At 38.5% G+C, this 12,523-nt stretch overlaps 1 protein-coding gene across 4 annotated transcripts in view; it reads left to right on the forward strand.

Annotated features, from left to right (window-relative positions):
- Nucleotides 1-11,103: 11,103 nt before the first annotated feature.
- Nucleotides 11,104-12,523, forward strand: part of ZRANB3 (zinc finger RANBP2-type containing 3) — a 362,849-nt gene continuing 361,429 nt past the window's right edge. Inside the window, exons 1-2 of one of the 4 annotated variants that reach the window (XM_058301088.2) lie at nucleotides 11,104-11,271; nucleotides 12,361-12,448. The gene's annotated coding sequence lies outside the window, so the exon portion shown is untranslated. Of the gene's footprint in view, nucleotides 11,272-12,214; nucleotides 12,292-12,360; nucleotides 12,449-12,523 lie in introns of those variants that run through there. The other 3 variants (XM_058301085.2, XM_058301086.2, XM_071216475.1) reach the window with 3 other exon arrangements.

Below are 12,523 nucleotides of genomic sequence, written 5' to 3' on the forward strand. Positions count from 1 at the left end.
ATACGATTGTTGCTTCTTGAGGGGTGGGGTTGGGGACTGACTGGGAAAAGATAATGATGGAATTTTCTGGGTTTCTGATAATGCTCTGTATCCTGATAGATGCATGGTTACAGGGATGTACACAATTTGTCAAAAACTCATTGAATGCTCTTTTTATTTATGGTTTGTACATTTTTCTTTTATAAATAGCTACCTTAAAAAAAAAACCCTACAACTCCTACACTCTGGTTTATTGGACTTACCCCACTCAGCTAACATGGAGGTGAAGAAGGTCAACCACCACACCAGGGAGCCAAGTGTGCCTACAACTGAAAACAGGAGAATTGCATCCAGCATCCATGTGGAATCTAAGCCCCCTCCTGACATAGATGTGGAGTGGACACAACCATTCTAAGGTCCACAGGATGGAGGAATAGAGTATGGATTAGAGTGGACTTACTGACAGTCTATTCAAGAACTATTGTGATTAGTAATAGAAGAAAATGTGGCACATTGGTGTGGAAAAAGTGGCCATGGTGGCTGCTGGGGGTAGGGAGTGGGAGGAAGAGATGTGATGTGGGGGCATTTTCGCGACTTGGAGTTGTCCTGGGTGGTGCTGTGGGGACAGTTACCGGATATTGTATGTCCTCCCATGGCCCACTGGGTGGGCTGTGGGAGAGTGTGGGCTGTGGTGTGGACCACTGACCATGAGGTGCAGCGGTGCTCAGAGATGTATTCACCAAGTGCAATGAATGTCTCATGATGATGGAGGAGGCTGTTGTTATGCGGGGAAGAGTGGGGTGAGGGGGATGGGGGCTATATGGGGACCTCATATTTTTTGAATGTAACATTAAAAAAATAAAGACAAAAAAAACCAAAACAAAAACAAAAAACCCTAAATATTGAATTCTAGTTAATAATATACATGCTGAAGTGTTTAAGGGTGAAGTATGCTGGGATATCCTCTTGAAATGCATACAAAATAAGATGGATTGACAAGCAGATATGGGAAAAAAGAAATAAAACAAAATGAAAATGACTGCAGATTAAGTTTTTGAATTTAGCAAATGCTTGGAAAATCTCAAACTAAAATGGATAATAAGATAGGCAGCGGATCTCTCAATAGCAAATCACATGCTAGAAGACATTAGAGCTAGTCTAAGGACTAGGGGAAAATGATTGTGAACTTAGCATTCTATACTATCAATCAGCTATGATCGCAGAATAGGCATTTTCAGATATGCAAGATCTCAAAAAATTTACTTCCTTAAGCAACCCTTTTTGGAAAAATAGTTCAGGCCACTATCTAGCAAAACAAGTGCAAAAACCAACAAAGACAAAACATCCATATGAACCACCAAACAGTGATTCAACGTTGACCAGGACAGTCTCAGAATGAGAGATGTAAGCAGGACAGAAGAATCTAAGAGAAAATCTCTGAGGGAAAGAGGAACCCAATAAACAGAGAGTAGATAACCTTGAAACTATGGTGGTGGTACATTATTACTTGTGAAGCAGAAAAACTACATGAAAGTCATAATCCTAATGTGTAACAAATAAAAATGATTTTGAGCAACTGATGGAAGCATAAAAGAGAATCTTGGTGCTAGGAATGTTCTCTTCAAATGACTCATGAATCCAGACAATAAGGGCAAGATAACAATTATAGGTACTCTCCACTGTTTGTTTTTTATGTGTATGCACTAATTTAAAATTAAAAAAAAAAAATAAAGAATGCAAACTTTCAGAGTTAATTTTAGAAATGTAGTAAAATTCAACTCTGGCTCAGTTTTCTAACCCAGTACAAAAAAAAAAGTTTACAATCTGCCAAACAGACTGAACAATAAACATGAAATGTTCTACTTCAAAAAAAAAACTTGGAAGTTGGCAAAATCACCTTTAAAAAAAAAACCACTAAAATTTGATTTCTCAAATCAACTTGATCATTATTTAAAATGCTCTAAAAATAGACATTTAAAAAAGATCTTCAAAACATTTCTTTCCTGTGGTCATATCACTTTGAATAAGACAAAACCTAAAATTACAAAGATATGTATGTCTGCTCGCCTGGTTCTTGTGATGGGATCAAATGTACTTTGGGAATCGAACACAATATGGAAGACGTCCAATAAATCTACTGAGGGTGTTAAGCAGCCAGACAGAGTAAAAAGGGGGAGAGAAAAACCTACTGAGGGGATTTATAGGGTACTCCTCGCTTTCCTTTTTAGGAAAACCGGGCCAAACATGAGACTCTTAAGCCTGGTCAGGGAAATTCTCCTATCCCTAAGACACCGTTGTATCTACTCTCTTGAGTGTGTGTTTGTGTGTGTAGGGGGGTTGAGGTGAGGGAGAAGAAGGGAGGAAAGCAACAGTGACAGATACTGAGATCAGTTTGATTTCTTCTCCTCTATGTGTCCTCTCTATCCCCATCAAAAAAATTATCTGGTATCTGAAAATCTTAAATAAATACAATGTAGATTCAAAAAGTCCCTTAGGAATGCACTCCTGTCACTAAAATAGCTCAAGCAAAGGCTAGAAGATTATCTGCCTGATTTCTGTGTTATGTCAGATCCCCAAAAGAAGCTTGCTAAAAGACACAAACCAGGAAACAACCCTCCTCATCCCCCAATTTCTGATAATCCCTATAAGAAGAAAGGAAAGAAATAGCAGGCAATTTAGAAAAGCTGCCCATGACTGCTTCTGATAGATCCTTGAGAACCACCGAGGCTGGACCAGATGACCGCTCACATTTCAACACAAAGATTAGTTGATCTATATGCATGTAACTGTATAAGAAAGAAATATGGCATCTTTTGGTTTAGCAGTGAGAATACAGGAAACATTGGATGTATAGTGATTAAAGATTTGATGTTTACAGTACCCTTTATGATGCACTATATTTGTCATTAAGAGACTCTACTGCAGGAACGAATCACTTAGCCAATAAAATATGCCGAGCTGACAGCCCCAGACCCACACCTCAAAGTGCTCTCTGTACTTGTTCCTTTAAATCCTAACTGCCTTCTTTAGGAGAACGCAGCCGAATTTCCGTAAACAGCATATTTCCATCATCTTCGTTCGAATATGCTCCCAGTTGGTGGTTTTTGTACTTTCTGCTCCTTCCACTCATGTTCTTCCTGCATGTATCTCATGGTTTGCTCCTTTACTTCATGCAGGTGTTTATTCAAATGTTGCCTTTTAAAGAAGTTGTCTTTCCTCTTAAAAAATAGATCCTATAACCCATTCCATCCATCTGTAACCTTTCATTCTGCTTTATCTTCACTGCATTTATTTCACCGAACATATTTTTTTTACATAATTTCTTTGACTCACCCACTAGAAAATAAGATCCATGAGGGTACTGTTTTGTACAGTCAGTACAGGACATACAGTACATTTTCAAGAAATATTTTCTGAATGAATGTTGATGAATCCATATGTTTCATGTCCTGCAGAGCAACAATCATATTACTTTAGCTTTGTTTTAGATAAACTAAAGTTAAGGTTAATACAGTAATGATGTAGTCTTAGTGTCAAGAGTCTGTTCTCTAGAACTTTAAGCATCTTTTGGTTCAGTATTTATAGAATCACTAAGGATTTAGAGCCATTTAAGTTTAAATTTTAACAGAAAATATATGCTAAAGCACCACTCTCTAATTTGAAGCAGAATTTTAACAGTTTCCTTCCTTCAACAGTTAATAGCAGGACTGGGGTGAGGTGACAACTAATTTAAAAGAAAGTGTTAATTTTACTTTTTCCACTTCTGAGAAATCCTTTCACTATGCTTTTTGGTTTCTCTCTTTCCTTTACTTGTTCTACTATGACCTTTGGCTAAAAGGGCAGAATACCTAAAACAATATTAAAAAAGATGAACAAAATTGGAGGACTCAGTACTTTTAAATCTTACTACACAGCTACAGTCATCAAAACAGTGTGGTATTAGCATAATTATAGGTATATAAACCAATGGAAAAGAATTGAGAGTACAGAAATAACCTCCATAAAATCAAATGATTTTTGACAATGGCCCCAGGACAAAACAATTTGGAAAGAACAATCTTTTAAACAAATGGGGCTGGGACAACTGGATATCACATGTAAAATGGGAGAAAATATTTGCATATCATATATCTGATAAGAGACTTGCTTCTAAAATATATAAAGAACACTTACAACTCTGTAATAAAGACAAATAACCAATTAAAAAATGTGCATAGAATCTGGATAGACATGTCTCCAAAGAATATAAACAAATGACCATTAAGCACATGAAAAAATTCTTAACATCATTAGTCACCAGGAAAATACAAATCAGAACAACCATGACATACAACTTTACACCTACTAGGATAGCTATAATCAAAAAGACAGAGAGTAATACATACTGGTAAGGATGTGGAGAAACTGGAACACTCATATATTAGTGGTGGGAATGTAAAATATTGTGGCCACTTTGGAAAACAGGTTTGGCAGTTCCTCAAATGGCTAAAAATAGTTCCCATATGATTCAGTAATTTTATTCCTAGGTCTATATCCAAGAGAAATGAAAATTTACATCCACACAAAAACTTGTACACAAATGCTCATGGCAGCGTTATTCATAATGGTTTGTACTGTGTATCCCAGTTTGGACATGTTCTTGGTCTTGGCCCACATTCTGGTGCTTGTGGACCATACATAAATAAGAGCTCTTCAAAATGTTACTTCGGTTAAATTGTTGCCCCACTAAATCAGGTCAGTTTTGAATCCAGATTACTAGAGTCCTTCATAAGAAGAACGGAGAGAGAAGCCAGGAGAGGCCACCGCCATGAGCACTGCCATATGACAGAAAAGTCAAGAACCACGGATCACTGCAGCCAGCAGTGTTGGTGTTAGACTTCTTCTAGCCTCAAGACTATAAGCCAATAAATTCCTGTTGTTTAAGCCAACCCATGTTCAGTATTTGTTTTAGCAGCCAGAAAACTAAAATAAAACCAAACATTCATCAACCGAGGAATATATTTTAAAACGTGGTATATCCATACAATGGACTATTAGTCAGCAATAACGTGAAATACTGATACATACTACAACATGAATGTACCTTGAAAACATTAAGCCAAGTGAAAGAAGACAGTCACAAAGACCATATACTATGGATTCCATTTATAGTAAATGTTTAGGATAGGCACATCTATAAAGACAGAAAGTAGATTAGTGATTGCACCCATCTAGGATGGTGTTTGGCGGGTAGGGAGGATGGGGAGTGATTGCTATTGAGTACAGGGTTTATTTTGGGAGGGATGAAAATATTGCAAAACTGATAGTGGTAGGGGTGGTTGTGCAACTCTGACTATACTATAAATGAACAAATTGTACACTTTAAATGGGTGAATTGTGTGGTGTTAATTACATCTTAATAAAGCTGCCATATTAAAAAAATGATCAGTTTTAATTTCTAAAACGGTAATTCTGATATGACTTGTGAACAAAAGCTCTTTGGAGTCATCAATTTCTAAGAGTATAAAGGGGTCCTGAGACCAAAAAAAAGTCAAGAAAACTCTTATACTAAACCATTCTGCTAGGAACTCTGTCTACAGAATAACAATAGCAGTAATTTACAGGCCTCGAATTTCCAATTTCTGTACTTTCAGACCTGCATTTCTTTCCTTGAAATCTCTATGAGCACAATGTATTGTTGATCTAATCAATGGTCTTCAAAATATGTCTTAGGGAGCCCTAGAGTTGCAAAGGTGCCCTCAGGGGTTTCCTTAAGTGCAAGGAGACCTGCTTCTTCCATCAGTACTCTATTTTAGGTGCTGGGATTTCCAAAAGGACTTAAAAATATCCTAATATAATATAGTGGATTCAAGCTAGTCTTTGGTGTTTAAAAAAGAATATTCCAGAACTCTTAACTGCCACATGCCACAGTACATTTAGTTTTCTATTTTAAAGAATTATTCCTTGTTCCATTTTCCTTCTATCGTCTCTCTTCACATATAAAATCAGGAACTTGTATCAGGCAATCTTTTAGGTAGCTCTAAAATTGGGGGTTTGCGTGGTTCTTTAAAGTATTACATTAAAAGGCAAAATTGATGGAAATGTCATTAAGAAGCAGAAAAAAAGAAGGTATGGTAAATATGCTCCAGGACATCACTCAAAAATTGTTACAATTTAAAATATCCAAAAATACCAATTAAAATTATAACTTAGAAAGCATGTGGCAATACTGGAAAAGAAAGAGTCATCCCCAACAGAGTATAGGCCCCAAGTTGGTCTACATGTTTACTTCTGACCTCCTCTCATTCCTCCTTCCACTGCTTTAAAATACATTTAATAATTTTGTATTAAAAGGTGTCTGATCACACAGTAACCATAGTGTGATATAACAAGAACTCCTATCACCCTCTTTCCTCAAATTATTCCTACTTGCTGGTTTGATGCTTGGTATGCTTTAAAAAGAGAATAAAACATAATTTATTTACAGATAATAAATAAGCTTAAAGAAATATCTGGTTGAATAATGTACAAAATTATATCGATTGGACAATAAACAATATAGATGACGGATATAAGATTCTTTCTAGATTATATGAGTAGTTGTTAAAAAGAGATAAAAGAAAAATGAGAATAGACATGACATTTAGGGAAGACATTGCATACAAAATGAAAATGGAAAGTGTACCTTGGATATATTTGGTGTAAAGGGTACTGCTATCGTGCTCAGATGCATGTTAGTGTGGGTTAGTAAAAACAACACATGAACTGTATGAAATATATAAATGGTAGTTTGAGTTTAAAACATGTATTTGTTTTTGAAATGCAGCAATTCTGCAATAAGCAAGCTTCTTTCCCAAGAGGATGTTTAAGATGAAGGCTTACTATTTATAGCCTTATCCTCACTTAAGCCATTTCTCTGCACCCATGTACAGAGAACTTTCATTTCAAAAAATTTTTTAAAATTTAAGAGTTAAAAAAAAAAAAATCCAGAGTATCCTCCCCAATGAGAGCCAAGGCAACAAGGTAAATCTGAAGTTAGTTAAACTTCTACTTTACAATGTAAGGCGATATTTTACTCAGTTATACAGAAGGTAGGTTAGTGAAGTTAACTGCACAACTAGGTCATAAAAGTAATTTATATCTATGTAATTGATCAATTAAAGATGAGAGAAGGCAAATTAAAGACAGTAATTATGTCAAAGAGGTATCTTAAATCAGACAACATCAAATTATTGCTTTTCATGAAGGAAGGGTCAAGAATAAAATCAAAGGTAATTTACCTTCCCTACTTAATTTCATTTGGAGGGAAGTAGTTATATAGAGTGGTATATGAAAACATTAGTCAAGCAGGCTGTATTAGCAATCATTTAAACATGCTATGTGATCTAGTACTTATGAAATAAGCTTCAAAAAACTCACAACTTATCTAGAGAAGTAAGCTTATAGGTAGAAATAATGGAAAAGCTAAGTTACAAATCTACAATTAAGAAGTCAAAGAGGGAACAAAGATCATAAAGTGTAGGCATTCCAAACTCACAGGAAAAAAAATTAAGTTAATGGGCATGTGTGGAGACAAGAACAGGTAAGAAGCAAAATATTAAATGATAAAACCTGGTTACAAAACTATTTTGCTGGGGGAGCAGATATGGCTCAAGTAGTTGAGCACCTGCTTCCCACATGGGAGGTCCTGAGTTTGGTTCTGAGTGCGTCCTAAAACACACACACACACACACACACACACACACACGACAGACAACAAGCAAATAAATGACAAAATCAACTCAGGGGGAGACAAAGTAGCTCAGTGGTTTAGTGTAGGCTTCCCACACGAGGCCCTGGTACCTTAAAACAAAACAAAACAAAACGAAACAAAACAAATTTGCCGGAAAATAAGGTAGAGAACTAGCTTTAAGCCAGGTCAGATAACTCATCTCTTTTATCATCCCTCAGCTAATGACTAACTGAATTAAATTCTGTAAAATATATACATGTGTGTGCAGGCCCACATCTTATCAGGTACAAGCAAATTTGTTTAATTATGTAATTATTCCTTACTTGGGAAGCAAAGTTTAACTTGATAAAATTTTGTCTAATTATATGGTTTGCTTCTTTGTATTATTAGTAACCATCAGAATTTAGTGGAAGATTTTATTTTTTAAAAAAAGCTTACTATTATACTAAGAAAAAAAGGACACATTCCACTCCCTTTACAACAGCCATCTTAGTTTAGTTATCTTAAGTTATAAGTAATAAATTATCATCCCTGTATGCAAGTGTAACTATAACAACAGAGTATTGATTCTGTGGTTTGGAACTGCAAGATATATTAGAAAAATTCATTGCCATTTGTAATCCTACCTTCTTGACCCAAGGACTGCCCAGCATATTTAAAATAGATTATGGCAAGTGCTAATAGCGAAATTTTCTAATTCAAATTAGCAGCAATATATTACAAATCCATGAAGCCTTAAGTGTTTATTATTGTGGCAGTTTCAAGAATAGAAAAAATAAAACTTCTCGACTTTCACTGTTTCTTTATTTCTGAGGAATTAAAATTTAACATTAACCCAACTGGGTATAATTAGGTATACTAAAGTGCCAGTAGAAGAAAATCTTTTATTCTTTGGCAAGGCATGGGACTTATGCATAATATTTGAAAAAGCTTACATCAATTTTCTTAAATTTCCCACTATTACTGCCACCTAAAGCTCCCTTGGGTGAGCATCCAATTATACTGGGTTCAATAACTTGGGAAGTCCGCCATAACATTATCCAACTCAGCTCCTTATTCAGTATAAGGCACATCTGCCTTGAACCCTGGCCAGGCCTAAGTATCAAAAAGACTTCATTATAACACTCATTTCATTCTAATATTAAATTTGTCTGACTGTACAAACTCCAAGGACACTATTATGTGTGAAGACAATATATTTTCAAAATTGGCTGGGAAGAGGAAAGAATAGTGTGTCTGGCATGTTGCTTCACAGAAAAGAAACACTCAAATGTTGAAAAAGATTGAGAATTGGAAACAACAGCAACAAAACTGTAGCCAGCGTCTGACCATAATGAATTCAAATGACCTGTTGAAATTAAGCTCTGTATTAGAGTTCAAATGTAGTTAGTTGCTTGTACACTGACTTGTAGTAAAATGGATATGGACAGCAACCATATAAACTAGACCTTTAATATTTTACATTTATATATTACAATAATTTGCCATTGTATCATGGATATGCTAACTTTTTTATTCTAGTAAACAATTTGAAATATATTCCACAAACACTTGCATTTTAATTCAGAACCAAAAATCTTCCATAAGATAAAGAACTCTTGTACCTGAAGACAAATTTCTCACCTACGTTTTGTTTCAAAAATGGCTAGATGTAAATTGCATTAAGCCACTATGTAAATAAATGTCCAATAGTACTCCCCACTAACAGAAAATGTTACAGGGCTGCGACAACTCATTCACTTAATATGAATGAAAAATTAATAGTTAATATTTAATCAAACCTACCATGTGACTTTATAGGCTCTATCTCTGATCCCCACAATCCCATAAGCAAAGCATTATCATCCCCATTTTAGAGGGGAGGAAACTGAATTAAGGCTCAGAGAAGAGTCTCATAACTATTAAGAGGCTTTTTAAACCTCCTGCATTTCCATCAGATCTTCTTTACATAAAGCATATGGGATCTGAAACCATTAGCTATATACTTTATCAACCAACCAACAAATCTTGGACAACACTATATTGAACCATGTTATGTTATGGGTACTTTGTGGGGAGCTGAGGGGAGCTACTTTCCAAAGTTGTGTATTTCATTTTTAATTTTAATACACAACCATATTTCTTTCAGATTCTGAAACTATGGATCCATGTTAAGCCTGTATCTAAAACAGAAATGTCAAACCGTATTTCTTTAGAGTCCAAGATTATTACGGTTTCAGAAATAGTTCTAGAATTTTTTGTCTAACTACAGGCATGACTATTCCAGATTACAGAACACATTATTTGAGGACATAGTTTCCCAGGCAAAAAAGCAAAGAGTAATAATTGGAAAGATGAGCTCTAAATCAAAACGTGTCCTGGTAATAAAGGAATACCCTAAAATATGACCAAGTGTGCAAAGTTTTGTTAAATTTGATAACCTGAGGCATGTCCAACTACTCTAGTCATACTGGCATCCTACTATATAAAATATTACATAGGTCTTACTGTTTCAAATATTATAAACGGGTGGCTTTTTACTGCTCACAAGTTGTAATCAGTGACATATAAGCTAAAAGCAAACGGTTTCTTCCCAATTACAATTAGGAAAAGTATTACCCTGGAAATAAATAAATAAATAATCCCCTCCCCTTTAATCTTTATTAGAAAAATCATTTTGCTATTTATTAAATCGTACTATGTTAGCACGCACCTCTACCGTTTACTTAGTTGACTTGCTATCCCAGGACAATTGCAAACAGGGCGTGACAGACTTAACAACTTAAGTTTCTTAATAAAAGCAAGCTCAAAGAGCAGAGGCACTCCTTTGCACCTAATAACTAAACAAAAAAACAAACCCAAATAACCAAAACAACAACAACAAAACAAAACAAAAAACAAAAAACCCTACAAACACCCAGGGATGTTTCTGGACAGCCTAAGGTTCAAACATTATATGGATAAATCTAATCCCCGGGGTCCGTGACACTGCCAGTCATTCAACTTTTTTTTTTTTTTAATATCCCCATTGTGCTTTTTCTGGTACCACAGGTAAGATGTGCCTACTTTTGGATAGGAATGCCTTAATTCCTTTTTAAAAGAAGCCCTTCTGGAGGATAAGGCAGCAGCCTCCCTTTCTGAAAATTCTCCCGGTGCAAGGCCGAGGACGGCGGAGCCCGGGGCCCCGGCGTCAGGCACCCGGGAGAGCAGAAGCACGCACGGCACCCGCTCCTGGCAGGCCTTCTTGTGGCTGGTACCCGAGTCCCTGGGGCTGCAAGAGCAGCTGTAGTAGCAGCAGCAGCAGCAGCCATGGTAGGGACACGAGAACCTTTCGCCTGCCTCCTCCGCTAGGCCTCGAGGGGCTTGCTTTTCACATGGCCCCCGGCTGGGGGCGGTGGGCAGAAGGTAGTGACTACAGCTGCAGCCGCAGAAGCGGGCCAGGCACGGCGGGCTGCCTTGGAACCCGGGCTCCCGGCGGGCTGGCAGCAGCTGCAGGACCTCGGCGGGGCCCTGGCGGGAGCGCCGACACCTCGGCGGGACAGGCCACCTTCCCACACACCACATCTCTCCCCTGCCTGCCTCCTGCTCCGTTAGCGCTACCGGTAGGCGGGCGGGGGAGGGGAGCGAGGCGCGTTATTCCCGGGGAGCTGAAGGGGGGAGGGGAGGGCATCTCTTACCCGCGTTACTGAGGAGGAGGAGGCGGTTGGAGCGCGGCGCGGCGGGACGACGGCGGGGCTGGGTAGGTGCAAGCGAGAGTCTCACGACAGGGAATTAACCCCATCACCAGCCCGGACACCGGCTCCAGCGGCAGCCGCGACTGGCGAAATCCCGCCCCTTCCCACCACGCACTAACCCCGCCCCCCGTTCGCTTCGAGGGGAAGCCGACGAATCATAGATTGTATATCCATGGAAAGACATGAGAATCCTCCAATCAGTATTGAAAAAACGCCTCTCTCTCCACCCCTTTATCTCCTCCCGGGCCGCGGGAGAGCCATGCCGAGTCTTCCTCCACCCTCAAGGGGGAAAGGACCAATCCGTGACAAATATCCGCCCTTGAAGGACGCAGAAGACAACCAATGGTAAAACTAAGAGGACAGCCATTTTGCCCACTTGTAAAAGGGCCACCTTTTCCCACGAGTTGGAACCTGAGGTGGGGGAGTTTCGGGAGTCTTTACTGAGCTGGAGCTATTAAAAAGAAAACCATATTTTTTAAGGAGGGAGCATTTATAGTATTTTGGTACCAAGGAGCTTATTTTCATTTTCCATGTTGAGGGAAATGAAGAATGTTGCTTAAGGACTTGGCTCCTATCCTTAGCGGTAACGGGTTCTGCAACCCGAACACCTGGTTTCTCCAGCTTCAGTGGCTAAGGGCTGGGCGATCGCCTGGCGTGGACGGACTACAGATCCCATCGTGCTTTGCCCCCACCCGTACGCTTTCCTCCCCTTATTTCCCGCGAGGCTTGACGGGAATTGTAGTTCCCATAAGGTGCTGGTACCGCCTCCTTGGCCAATGGAAAGGGACAAAGTTTTGAATGATTTGGGTTTGGGGCGGGGAACTAGTGCCGCCAAAGCTCGTGGCGAATCCTTTTCGCAGCCTTAACAGTTAAGAGATAGAGAAAAAGGTCAGTAGAGTTTCCTCAACATCGTAAGATTTTTAGATACCCGGTAATTAGAACTCTCTTTACTTTCAGTTTGTGTCTTTGACATCACTTCCGCTAATGGGAGGACTCATCCTAAACCTGTAGCGGGAGTTGAAGAATCTGCAGTGAATACACCCAGGTGTGGTCCCGGAGCGGCGTGGCGGGCAAGTCGGTGGCTTTCGTGGGAGAGTTAATCGCATTTTAAGAAAGAGTA

The sequence above is a fragment of the Dasypus novemcinctus genome, chromosome 7 (assembly GCF_030445035.2).
Source record: "Dasypus novemcinctus isolate mDasNov1 chromosome 7, mDasNov1.1.hap2, whole genome shotgun sequence".
NCBI classification, from domain to species: domain Eukaryota; kingdom Metazoa; phylum Chordata; class Mammalia; order Cingulata; family Dasypodidae; genus Dasypus; species Dasypus novemcinctus.